Genomic DNA, 12,723 nt, shown 5'->3' with positions numbered 1-12,723 from the left:
GATATCACCCGATACCGATATCACCCGATACCGATATATGCAGTCTTTTTACACCAAAATTGTTAAGATAACAAAATCACATATCACCTAATATGGAATTAACACATTATGCCTAATTTTATTGTGATGCCCCACTGGATGCATACATAGATGCAACACGGCTTTTCAAATGTAAACACAGTCTGTACAAAATAAGTTCTTGAAAAAAGTGCCATTCATTTATTTGTTTTTGTTTTTAGAGATAATATTTTGCCTCAAACAACGCTACAGACAATAACAACACAAGGAAGATGCATAGCTTCAGTCCAGAGTAGTAAACAAACAGTCCTCTTTTTTCAGACTGAGTAACAGGCCATAACTTGGCAAATAATACAATCAATAAATTATAAACTGGGCTCAATCTGCCCTGCTCTTTCCTATGAGTATCAAAATAGTGCAAATAACAAGAAGGGCACAAGAATGTTTAAACTTTAACATTTAACATTTAAAGTGCAACAAATGAAGCTCCAAGAAGACCGATGCTGACCGGTCCATATGACTGGCCTATTTCTTTTTCCGCATGTCCTCATGTGTGAGAGGTAGATTTTTCTGTATGAAAACAAGCATCTCGGCATTGTCACAATGTATGCGATTTCTCTTCTCATCAATGACATGGGCAACAGTGCCGAACAGCCGTTCGCTGTCGACACTGGTGCAGGGTGCAGTCAGGTACTTGCGTGCAACACGAGCAACAGCAGGGAAGCGGGCCTGGTTGAGCCTCCAGTACTCCAAAGGGCATCCTTTCTGGAGGATGGCTTCTCCCAGGTATGCATGCACCTAAAGAATGCGTAAAAAATAAAGGAAAGCAATAATTATATAAAAGAATTCTTCCTTTTCTTTAATAGAATTTGTATTTACTTTTCTTTGAAGCACTGACAACCAAATGTTTATTTTATTCATTGTATGTACATTTTCATGTGAAGTACTCAACAGATTAAATAAGTTTGATTATAAAGTTTATTAACTACTCACCTGTGCCGTCTCGCCTGTAGGTGCTTGAGCAACTTCATTTTCTGCAAGGATTTCTTGGTACATGTCCCGCAGGTTCAACCCTCCAGTTCGGGCCCTCTTAGGTGGGCATTCCTGGTCCTCCTGGCCTGGGTCATCTGCACTGCCACCAGCAGCCTCTCTATTGCTGCCACGGGTCCTTTCATTCACCACTTTAAGAAGCATATTGCGTGCTCCCTCCTTCTTATCCATGTCAAAGAAACGATCTTTGTAACGGGCATCAACCATGGTTGCAATGGCATAAAGAGGTTCAGATTGCACACAATTAAAGCGATCACTGACAGCTTCAAGTAGAGCACGTTTGGCTGTTTTCACACCTTTGTCAGATTCATCCTCCTTGGTAAGCAGCCGTGTCAGTGACACCACAGCAGGGATAACATTTGCAGCAGTTGCCTCTGCAGAGCTGATGTCCTTGGTTAGCTGCTCAAAAGGTTGCAGTAAGGGGATCATCTTCTCCAGAATTCCCCATTGAGTTGCTGTCAGTTTCTGGGTTGCAGGGAGTTCATAATCATCAGCAAATGCACTTAAAGACCTCTTCTGCTCCACCAGGCTCTGCATCATATAATAGGTGGAATTCCACCTGGTGGGCACATCTTGTTGGAGCTTTTTAACAGGCATTTTGAGTTCCTTTTGTATGTCCTCAAGTTTACTGCAAGCTAGTGGTGAGTGCTTGAAGTGGCCTACCAGTCGCCTCCCCACGGCCAGAGCATCTGAAATATTGCGGTGAGACAGGGCACCTCCGTTCACTGCAAGCTGCAAGGTGTGCGCCATGCAGGGCAGACTTGACACACCAAACTCCACCGCAGCTTTAGCCATGTTACGCGCATTGTCTCTGACTACTACGTGTACTTTCGCCTTGGGGATATTCCATTTCTCGAACATACCTTCAAAAGTCGATGCAATTCGGTCTGCTGTGTGAGACCCACGGCACTCTTGAGAATGAAGAACAGCCTTTTTCAACACGAACTCCTCATCTAGCCATTGTGCAGTCAAGCTCAACATGCTAACCTGGTTAACGCTTGAAGACCAGATATCTGTAGTGAAGCTAATTGATACAGCACCAGAAATTAGTTTCTCGACGTGACTGTACACAATGCTGTACAATTCGGGTAAGCACTGGTCTGTGAAATATTTGCGACTGGGCATGGCATAACGTGGCTCGAGGAACTCCACAAGTTTGGTGAAGCCGGCGTCTTGAACGATAGAAAAAGGCTGGTTATCCACTGCGATACACTCCATGATTTTCAGATCGATGGCTTTCCGTCTGGGGTGGTCCTTGTCGTATTTATGTATTTTCTCAGTTGACTCTTTGAGAGACAACTGTGTGGTTTTTCTCGGTGTCGGCCTCTTCTCGTCACTTCGCTGCACAAATGTTGCGTATAACTCCGCATGATTCTTCTTCAGGTGGGTAATCAAATTTGTTGTATTAAATGAAGACGCCTTGCTTCCTCCTCTCATAACGGACGCCTTGCAGTCATTGCAAAGCGCAAATTTACTGTTAGTGGGTGATACTTTGAAATACTTCCAAACCACAGACATCTCATTCACCGGGTGAGCTGAAGCTTGTTAGCCACGGTTAGCAACCTATGAGTCTAGCGTGCTGTTGTTGTTATACGTCATCAAGCACGCGCCTGTAAACGGCCGTGTTGCATTCAGGTACACTCGGAAATGCTGAAGCCTACGGCCCGTGTTGCATTCAGGTACACTCGGAAATTCTGATGCCAACAGAACAAACATCGGTTGTAAAAAACCGATACCGATATTTCCCGATATTACATTTTTAACTCAATATCGGCCGATAATATCGGTGGGCCGATATTATCGGACATCCCTAGAAAAAGTTATTACATTTTGGACGTTTATTACAAAATGGACCGTTATTACAAAATGCGGCTCAACAAGGTATCATGAGTCATGCATAAGTCAAGCATTAAGTTATTTAGCGGTCCAAGCCCGAGGGGGCTGGGGCCACGCAATGCAAGCAGCAGCTCCCAGTACCAGTGGTGCTGGGAACCCTATGGTTTTCACAAGGATTTTTATTTTTTTTTATTTTTTCCATCGTGAAACTCATACTGCAGCATACACTGAACGCCGGAGGAAGTCTTTTCTTCCGGCGGCCATCAAACTTTATAATTCATCTCCCCCCAGTCAGGTAAGGAACAGTGGAGACACTGTATCCTGAAAATGTCACTTTGTCACTATATACCATCACTGCATCACTTTATTCAGTTTTACTTTATTCAGTTGTACTGTCACTTACTTCAGTAAGTAATGCTGCTATACTACACTGTCACTTTATATCACCACTACATCACTTTATTTATTTATTAATGGTTTACTGTAACTATCTGCTGATATACTTACTGTGCTTTAGGACATGCTGCTACATTTCACTGTGGTTTACTGTAACTGACTTAAGTACGAAATGCTGCTACACTCCACTGTGCCATACTGTCACTTAGTTCTGTAGGACATGCTGCTACATTTTTAACATTTTTAACACTTATAACTTATCGCTCCTTCTCACTTATTTAGTTTGTACTTATTTTATTTCAATCTGCTGCTAAACTGCACGCTGCGTATTGTTGTATATTGTATATACCTACGCTTAACCACGACGTCTGTTGCACTCTGTCACACTTGGTTCATTGCTTGATTTATCTGACGTTAGCTTTATTTTGATTTGATTTATGTTTATGCTTATTGTTACTCTGATCCTTTTCCGCCTTTGTATCGAAACTGTTGCACAATAATTTCCCTCGGGATAAATAAAGCTTCTTGAATCTTGAATCTTGAATCTACACCGTACAAGTTATGGAGGTGAAATTTTGAACTTTGAAATTTTGAACTGACCCCTGCAGGTAGCCCTACATTCTCAGAACTCAGCGGTCTAGTCGGGTAATGCGGTACTATGAGCTCTTTAAGATACGACGGAGCCTGACCAATAAGAGCTTTGTAGGTAAGGAGAAGGATTTTAAGTTCTATTCTAGATTTTACAGGTAGCCAGTGCAAAGAAGCTAACACAGGAGAAATATGTTCTCTCCGATTTGTTTTAGTCAGTACACGAGCTGCAGCATGTTGGACCAGCTGGAGACTCTTAACAGACTTATTGGAGCAGCCTGATAATAAGGACTTGCAGTAGTCCAGCCTAGAAGTAACAAATCCATGGACTAGTTTTTCTGCATCTTTCTGAGACACATTGTTCCTGATTTTTTGCAATATTATGCAGGTGAAAATATGCAGTACTTGTCGTTGATCGGTTTCTTCTGGTTTGATCGACAAATATAATTGTGTATCATCAGCATAACAATGGAAATGTATGGAGTGCTTCCTTATAATATTTCCTAAGGGGAGCATATATATAAGGTGAATAGAATCGGTCCAAGAACAGAACCCTGTGTAACTCCTTGACTGACTTCAGTGTGCATTGAGGATTTGTCATTAACATGTACAAACTGAGATCTATCTGATAAATAAGACTTAAACCAGCTTAATGTGGTTCCTTTAATGCAAATTAGATGCTCCAGTCTCTGTAGCAGGATGCAATGGTCAATAGTGTCGAATTTTTACCAGTGCTGTCTCAGTGCTATGATTCGCTCTAAATCCTCACTGGAAGTCCTCAAATAACTAATTATTATGTAAAAAGCTACACAGCTGATTGGCGACTAATTTCTCGAGGATTTTAGAGAGAAAAGGAAGGTTGGATATTGGTCTATAGTTGGCTAGAACCTGTTGAGATCAACCTGCAGTTACCTCCCCAGGTCCGTTGATCGGAGGATAGAAGGAGAGATCTTGAGACGATGGCTTGAGATCACACCAATATCTTTATTGGAGCACTTTGCAAAGCGGAGACAAGTTCTGATACAACACACACCAGGTCATACATCAGAAGAGTCTATTGTTGTCTAGGGGTAGCGGCTTTAAATACCCTTCTGTCGATGGTAACGCCTTAAAGGTAAAAAAGCCGGCAATGGGCGTTAATCCGCCTGGCAACACATTATAACACTAAAAGCTGAGTGAAGGAAATTAGTGCATGTCCCTATATGGCTATCTAGAGAGAACAGATGTGTCTGTGTTTGCACCACACGAAATTGTTAGTTAATGAGTATGTGTGTGTGTGCCTAAAATGAGGAAATGAGCATTCCTCTGTTCTTTAGGATCATAACGAGGTGATGTGTGAGAGAGCACGAGATCTCTATCTTCCTCTCTTTTCTGTGAGGCTCTGTGATGCAAGTTATTATCTGCTCAACCAGCCAGGACTAGTCTCATTCCAGGGGTTTATGTACCATGACCCCACTGTGCACCAACTTCAGTTTAGCCATTTCAAAAGCCACATGACTGAGCAGCTCATTTCTCTATCTTCCACAATTCCCCCTTTTGAGCTCTCAAAAGAGCTCAACATCAAGCGTTCCCAATTGCAGACAATCATTGATAGCAAGCATGGATATAGCTCGGCCGTATGCTATAGTTCGGGTGTACATGGGTTATGCACTTATCCTCTTTTTGTGTTCCTCGTTTCTTACGAGAGAGCGGGCTAAGGGGTGTCACTGCCTCACTCTGTTCATGCTGACCTTCGCATAACCAAAAAATCAGGGGTACAATTGTACATGTTAGAGCACCACACGATAATAACACTCCTCTATTACCAAATAGTAGCATGATTTAGCACTAAAACCTAGTGGTGCCTGTGAGTATTAGTTTTAGCAAACCTAAAGCAAAGGAAATAGCAAATATTACAGATAGAAAAATGAAAAAGTTCAGTTGACACGTTGTCATGGAGATGGTGGGTCTGGCGACGTCGTCTTCTTCGTGTGTTGGTTTTAACGAGCTCAGGTATACTACCTCACTCAAGGAGCGTTGTGGTTCTGCCGCTGCCGCACACTGGCTCCAGTGGTACCAAGTGTCGCCTTTCCCCTTCAGTCGGACGGCGTGGGACGTTCGCTCCACCACCTGGCGTCCGGCGAGGTTCGGACCACTTCCGCTTGATGACCTTCAGCACCACCCAGTCTGTCTCCAGCGTTGGCTGGGCCTCCGCGTTGCCGAGTCGATCGGTCACCTGTTTGGCCAATGCTGAAACGAGACTTTGCAATTCACGGAATTACTCTCTGTTGGTTGGTGATTGGTCATCATTTTTCATACCAGGCAGCCTAGACTGTGGCCCTGGCAGAGCCCTTCCCGTTTGTCACTCACAAGGTGTGAAACCTGTGCTCTGATTCACAGAGCTCCTAACAGACATCAAGGCTAATGGTAGGGCGTCAACCCAATTCATTTTGGTCTGTGCACAGATTTTGGCCAATTTGTTTTTTATAGTCTGATTCATTCTTTCCACTTTCCCTTGTGACTGGGGATGGTAAACTGTACCAAACTTGTGTTTCAAACCCAACATTGATTCAACCTTCTGCAAATCCTGATTCTTGAAATGTGTTCCGTTATCTGACCTGATTTTCTCCGGGAACCCATGTCTCGGGATGTACTGGTTTATAAAAAACTTAATTACCGTCTTACTGTCTTCCTTCTTCGCAGGCCATGCCTTTCAGATAAGGATGCCACCAATGTTACAGATTTCTCATCATCTGAGCCACACCCACATGTCCCACACCGTGTGCTTCAGCTAAAGCGGTCTGCCTACCGTCCGGTGGCAAAACGAGACGCCCTTCCGGGCCTCTCCACAAACTATCCGTTTGTGTGGCCCCTCTAGCTTTCCACATGGTTTTCTCCTGTGGAGACGCTGCTGCTTGTCCATTTTTGAGTGCACTCAGATCAGATAGCTCTTCTGCCTCTGAACACACCACTATTGCTTGTGTTACGTATCCTGCCGCCTTCTTTGCGGCTTGATCAGCTGCGTCATTGTCTTGTCTTACTCGTGTGTTGACTTTGTCATGTCCTTTGCATTTTATTACTGCTACCTCGTTCGGGAGTAATAATGCATTCGCCAGTTCTCTCATTTGTTAGGTTGCACCAACCTCTCACAACATATTATACTCATTTATGTCTATTTTAAGACATCACTGATAAACCTTTAAGTGCATATATATATTTTTTTAAACTTGTCTACAAAATAAAATTACACAGAAAATATGAAGACTGTCACAATGTCCAAAAGGGACTCATTGGACCTCGATATTCAACTCTATAGGATTTATAGAATATCAGACAGCAGACCACATTATCTCGAACTGTCACCTAGGTTACCACGCCTTCTCAGAGCCTCAAAATCACACAGAAAATGAAACTAGTCTTCAAAATTACACACGAGATATGATCTAAAAACACTGTACTCACGTTTAAAATGGATGGAGTGTCCGCTGTCCAGCACCCGTTCCTGACATCAGGCGGAATCCTGTCCTCCTTGGCGGAGCGGAATTTTTCCTTACCGGTTTAACCTTCAGTCAGGACTCAGGCCTGATCAGCGGATCGTCCAATCCCATCCTCGTCGCCAAATTGTGAAAGAGTCCTCAGTGTTTCTCAAATCATGTCTTTACTAAATACTGCATGCATACAGGAGAGACGCTACCACAACCGTCGGGTCTCCAACCATCTCTGCCTGTCTTAGGTCAATCTTTGGTTATTTCTCACAGTCCCCCCTTTTGACACAAAGTGTCAAATAATTTTTTTGAAATAACACAATATCATCAACTAACTCTTTCTTTGACTGCACACTGCAAACATTAGTAGAGGTTAACTGTTAACTCTCCGAATATAACAAAGAAAAATAAAAACAACGAAAAACATTAAAACAAAAACAATTCTATTCATACCGTATCATCATCTGCTAAGTCATTGCCCTGTGAAAACTGAGCTTTTACAGTCAGCGTGAACTCTTTTAACTGTAAACAGGTAAAAGTGTTGGAGACAAAAGGTAAAGAACAAAGGGTTTTCCTGTAGGAGTGAGAATGCCACAGTTTTTCCCAGAGTCTGCGAATTATGGACAATATTAAAGCATATTGTGACTCTGACACTGTATCATCTGTTGCGCCTAGAAAGAAAACCACAGATTAATACAAATAACTCTGTCGCCTTAGCAGACGAGTTATTTTGGCAGTTTAGTACAAAGGCAAACACAGAAAGAGTAGTTAGATGGATTCCTCGCAGCACCATCTATAAAGAAAAACAGAATCATCGTTAGACACTATGTATCAAACAATGCATCCCATGGTTTTGATCCACTGTTAAACATTTCCATCCAAGAATGGTTCTCCATCTTCAGCTGTAGGATCATAGGCCCAAAAATTAAGACGGTACAGCGCTTCAGGCTGAAATAAAACATTAGTGTGACAATGAGTATCATGCAGAACATGCACACTTTGAAAATACAATAGGGTCAGATGTTAGTGTTTGTTAATCGACATAAAACTATTGACATACAATTATCATGCAAAAATTAAAAAGAAACAATCAGAGCTCGATCAGGTAGGTCCTTTTAAGTCGGTAGAGGCTGTTTGCCTCAGCAGTCACAGTCTAAAAAGTCAGTCATTGGCCAAGTTTCTTTATACAGGGTTTGGGACATCTCCACAAAAACATAAAATAATCCATAAGTGGCAATAGAATTTAATCTATTTATTTATTTTATTTATTTATTTATTTTTAAAACCCATCCAGTTCCTATGGATGCAGTCAGGACCCACTTATTATCATTATTAATAATATTATCCTTATTATTATTGTTATATCTAATGCTTCAATTTGCAAAAACAAGAAAAGTTTCTGAAAACTTCACCATCCCTATGGCAGATTTTTAAACCAGGTTTTCCCAGAAAACTATACCATTAAATTCCAAAAATTGAAATACCATTGAGAGTGAAAGCAAAAAACCCAGAATAATGAGTCAGGATTTACAGTGATGCATCAATATTGCATTTTCTAAAATCAATCCCCAGAAACTCAAACCTGTGACATCTATGATGCCTCTTCAGGTAAAATGGGAGGTATATTTGAGACATTCCACAATGGCATGTTTGTTTTATAAGAAATAATCAGTGTTGCTTTCAATAACTTGAATTTTTTCTTATGTGAGCTAAAAAAGATTTTGTCTGAGCATAGTAATCAAAACCTTAACTTTCTGTGTCTAATGATCAACTCTCACTGCAAAACCCTAATTTTCCCTATTGACACCAATACTTATTCTTAATAAATATTCCTATATGTATATGCAAGTGTATGTATGTGTTGAACATAAACATGTTCCTGTTCATTCTAAGTTCAACTAACGGTGTCATCTAGTGTGGATGTTTATTTCTTTAATTTCTAATTTGTGATTTTCAAATGCTCTGACCTTCCTCCGCTGTCTGTATGGCCTGTTCATGGGGGGACCATGAAAAAACCCCAAGCAGAAACACGCAACCAGGACTTCTCTGGATCTTGTCCCTGTCTCCTTCTTTCTCTCCTTCTGATGTTGTCTTGATGAGGCCATCTTTGTCCAGGATTCTATGCCCCATTCTGCTGGTATAGTGAACCAAATGGCCAGTCGAATGTTGCGTTCACACCTCTCCATCTCCCACCTCCTTGCAATCTTTTAGTTCCTCTGGCTGCCATGTCCTGAACACAAGCTCTTCAGTGTTCAATTCAACTGAAGATCTGGTGCCGTGGACATCCGTTTCCTTTTCTTCAGGCCAGTAGTCAAAAAAGAAGTTGCTGTTTGGAGAGAGAACTTTTCTGGAGAAGCAATGCTAGCTTTTTCCTTGTTTCAGTCTGTTTTCCTCAGACTTTTGGTTTTGTGACAACTGACACATCAGATGCAGGTTCAGTCTCCCCTCCCCCTCATTGTCAGAGTCCTTCTGGGAATATGCATATAGGCTTGATGGAGGGGCTGCATGGCTTGGAGACATTAGGAGGAGGCCCTGTCTTTTATCCCTAATCTCTGCTCCTCATCATTCATTCACTTCTCTTTCTGTTACACATACTTATTTCTTTAATTTCTTGTCTTTCTATAACTGAGTTTGCTTTCCTCCTATCTTTCCCTACTCGCTGTCCCTTTCTCCCTCATCACTTTACCCTCTTCACTACATTTGTACCTAAACATGTGCCTAATAAAAGACGAAAAATAAAAAAATAAAAACCTCTTGGTCTAGTAATGCCAAAATGGAAGCTCTCAACCACATTAACCCATTTATCTGCCATAAATTTAGCAGGATCTGTAAAAAGTTTAACTTTCCCATTTTGTTTCCCATTTTTCTATTGACTCACTGGGATGTGCTTTTACTATCAATGGGCTTATTGTTCACTCAGACAGATTTCACACATGCTGATCTTTCCATACGAATATGGTTAGATCTTATCACACATACACTAACTTTGGATAATCTTTCAGCCGGGTGGTTTGTACGACAACGCACCCTTTAATATCCAAACTGGCTATTTAGACACTGAAATGAGTTACCACAAAGTTAATTTTTCTTACCACATTCATACGCCTATTTTATTGTAGTTGGGAATCCCTACACTCATGAAAATTATATTTGCATTTTAAAAATGTCTACTCCTTTAAAGAATTGATTGATCATTCATTTTCTCCCTAAATGCTTATGTATTTTCCAAAACACTTCTCTGTTCTCGTCAACGGGGGTCAATGCCGGTAATGCCGTTCTAGTAAAGGAAGCTTCTACACAGACTCACGTCTGTGCGCCTTCACTCTTGGGGTTACGCCAGAACGTGCACCACTTTTCCCATTTCAGATAAAAACAGCTACAGAACTATACCACCCTCTGTTGTCCCACAGAAATGTGTATTCCTCAGAACCTGATTCTGATGTCAAAGTGCATATACACACAAACCTCCCACACTTCTCTAAACACACATATGAGTCCCAGACTCGACTTATAGCAAAATTGCGATGCAAACACACATATGAGTCCCAGACTCGGCTTATAGCAAAATTGCGATGCCTCTACATATGAGTCCCAGACTCGGCTTATAGCAAAATTGCGATGCCTCTACATATGAGTCCCAGACTCTGCTTATAGAATTCGGGCTATCCTCAGTTTCCCAGGCCTCTAACCCACTTATAGAATTCGGGGTATCCTCAGTTCCCCGGGCCTCTAACCCAGTAACCTCCTAGGTTTTGTCCGTATCCTCGTCAGAATAACGGTGGGGTCAACCACGACCCAGGACCATTCTCAGTTTACCATTCTCAGTTTTGCCATTATCTCAATTTAAATAGTTTACTCACTGTGGGGCAGCCATGACACAATGTTTTAGAATGCCCAATGTGCAGAGTTTCGATTAAACAGGTTCTGCTTACCTTTACTGATGTGCCGGCTTGTGTCTCACGCTGTTCCCCGTGAAGAAACCTTTTGGGTCGAATTTGCCTTCTCCTCCTTCCGTTCCCGGACGAGCCCCCAAATTGTTGAGATCAACCTGCAGTTACCTCCCCAGGTCCGTTGATCGGAGGATAGAAGGAGAGATCTTGAGACGATGGCTTGAGATCACACCAATATCTTTATTGGAGCACTTTGCAAAGCGGAGACAAGTTCTGATACAACACACACCAGGTCATACATCAGAAGAGTCTATTGTTGTCTAGGGGTAGCGGCTTTAAATACTCTTCTGTCGATGGTAACGCCTTAAAGGTAAAAAAAGGCGGCAATGGGCGTTAATCTGCCTGGCAACACATTATAACACTAAAAGCTGAGTGAAGGAAATTAGTGCATGTCCCTATATGGCTATCTAGAGAGAAAAGATGTGTCTGTGTTTGCACCACACGAAATTGTTAGTTAATGAATATGTGTGTGTGTGCCTAAAATGAGGAAATGAGCATTCCTCTGTTCTTTAGGATCATAACGAGGTGATGTGTGAGAGAGCACAAGATCTCTATCTTCCTCTCTTTTCTGTGAGGCTCTGTGATGCAAGTTATTATCTGCTCAACCAGCCAGGACTAGTCTCATTCCAGGGGTTTATGTACCATGACCCCACTGTGCACCAACTTCAGTTTAGCCATTTCAAAAGCCACATGACCGAGCAGCTCATTTCTCTATCTTCCACAAACCTCAGCAGGTGGTGCTATAATTATGTGTAATTATACACGTGAACGTGTTTTTGCCTGTAACTCCCACATCGTACCTCGTACATTAAAATGTTTTTACATTCAGGCGTTCCCTGAACGTACGTGGATCTCTGGACATAGGCCACGCCCATTTCCGCCTATACTTTTTTCCGTAGGATCGCAATATATGCAAAAGCTACTTTTCTTCCAATCAAGAAGGAACTTGGTACACATAATGTTTGGATAGTCCTGACCAAAAGTTATCAAAATAATTTTGATATTCTTATAAATGCTGAAGTTATAAAGAAACAACTTCCTGTAGATTTCAGTCAAATTGTGTCGGATCGACACAAAACTTGCTAGTCTAGTTTCCTGTGTCTTATTGAGGCCTTATACAAAATTGCACACCAACCAACCACTAGGTGGCGCTGTTATGCAAAATTCATCATATCTTAGCAATTTTAAGTCGGATTAACAAGAAACGTAGAACAATAGTTTCTGATGCTCGTCTGAGGCTTTGAGAAAAATATGACATCAATCATCCAGGAGGTGGTGCTGTTTTGAATTTCACTCATACTGGAGCATTAACCGTACAAGTTATGGAAACAAAACTCTCAGGGGAGGTATAGACCGGTGCCCCCACAGAACACACCAAAAGTGACACATGTACACCACAAGGTGGCGCTATAATCCAAAAA

This window comes from Echiichthys vipera (genome assembly GCF_963691815.1).
Source record: "Echiichthys vipera genome assembly, chromosome: 10".
Taxonomy (NCBI): Eukaryota; Metazoa; Chordata; class Actinopteri; order Perciformes; family Trachinidae; genus Echiichthys; species Echiichthys vipera.
Note: the sequence above shows the minus strand (reverse complement) of the source record.